Source organism: Epinephelus moara, chromosome 6 (assembly GCF_006386435.1).
Source record: "Epinephelus moara isolate mb chromosome 6, YSFRI_EMoa_1.0, whole genome shotgun sequence".
NCBI classification, from domain to species: domain Eukaryota; kingdom Metazoa; phylum Chordata; class Actinopteri; order Perciformes; family Serranidae; genus Epinephelus; species Epinephelus moara.
In genome coordinates, this window is record NC_065511.1 from 1,717,882 (window position 1) to 1,719,589 (window position 1,708).

Sequence of the window (1,708 nt, forward strand, 5' to 3'; positions counted from 1 at the left end):
AGCGCCTTTGTCGTCCTCTCAGAGAAAAGGGAAATGGCGTCTTCAGGTTCAGTGCCGAGTTCGGTTACGTCATGTGACTTACCAGGGAATATTTGAATAAAAATATTACACTGTAATAATACTGTTGAATACTGTGAAATCCTTGCATTTTTTTTTTACTGTGTTGCTGTGATATTACAGACCTTGTTGTGATATAACAGGGTTTTTTTGATTGCAGGATTTTACTGTAAAATAACAGTTAAATGCTGTAAAATCCAAGGATACTGTAGTTTTTACAGGTATTCATTGGGATATTACAGGGGAACTTAATTACAACAAATTACTGTAAAATAATACTGTTAATTATTGTGAAATGCTGGTAATTTATTACAGTGTTCACATGCCCATGTAACAGCTTCCTTTTCTACTTGAGCATAACTCAGCTCTGTGGGCGTGAGCACTCTGGAGACATAAGCAACGGGGCGCCAGTCAGACCCATGTCGGCGTTGGAGGAGGACTGCCCCTAGGCCATAGGAAGAGGCATCTGCAGAGACCTTGGTCTCGTTTGAAGAGTCGTATAGTGCCATGGCTGGTGGTGTTGATAGCTCGTCTTTTAAGTCATTGAAGGCTTTGCATTGTTGGGGGCCCCAGTACCAGGCACTCTCCTTGCTCAGCAGATCTCTCAGCGGCTTAGTTTTCTCTGATAGGTTAGGAATGTATTTCCCCAGGTGGGTGACAAGGCCGTTGAAGCGGCGGACCTCTGCAGTATTCCAAGGTTCTGCCAGACGCTTGAGGGCCCTGACCTTCTCCGGGTCAAGCCTGACGCCACTGAACTGCCCCAGAAACTTGACTTCTCGCTTTGAAAACTCACACTTAGTGTTCAGTGTGAGACCTGCCAGATGTAGTCTGTCCAGAACCGCCATGAGCCATGCATCGTGCTCTCCCTGTGTTGCAGCAAATACGAGAATCTGGCAGACGACGCCCTCCAGACCCTCTAGCAGTTGGGACATGCGTCGCTGGAAGTGCTCCGGGGCAGAGGAGATTCTGAAGGGCAGTCGTCTGAAACAAAAGCGTCCAAAGGGAGTGATAAAGGTGGTTAGGAGCATTGACTCAGGAGAGAGAGGTATCTGCCAGAAGCCTGATTTTGCGTCAAGCTTAGTGAAGATTTTTGCATCCTTCAGTTGTCCGAGTGTGAATTCAACACTTGGCAGGATGTGGAGCTCACGTCAGACATTTTCATTCATGTGTGAAATCCACACATATCCTCACTTTTTCTTTTCCGTTGGGGACCACCACCATCCCAGCACACCATTCAGTGGGCTGCTCCACACATGAAATGATGCCCAACTCCTCCATCCTGAGGAGTTCCTCCTTGACCCTGCTCATGAGGGGGAGAGAAACACGCCTAGGGGTAGATAAAGCAAAGGGCTTAGCATCGGGACGGAGGACAATGTGATACTCTCCCTCTAGCTTCCCTATTCCTTCGAAGAGACCTGAGAAACGCCTTTTAGCCTCCTGCTCTATGCTGCAGGGGGAGGAGTTCACGCTGCTGATGTCAGCCCTCTTAACTAGGCCCAGGGCAGTGATGGCAGGAAGGCCTAAAAGGGGTGTGCGGAGGCCACGTACCACATAAACAGTCTGCACTGAGGATCGGTGGCCTGCTGTCAAGTTGGCTGTAAACTTCCCCATTACAGTCAGTTTGATTCGACTAGGGCCATAGAGTGGTTTC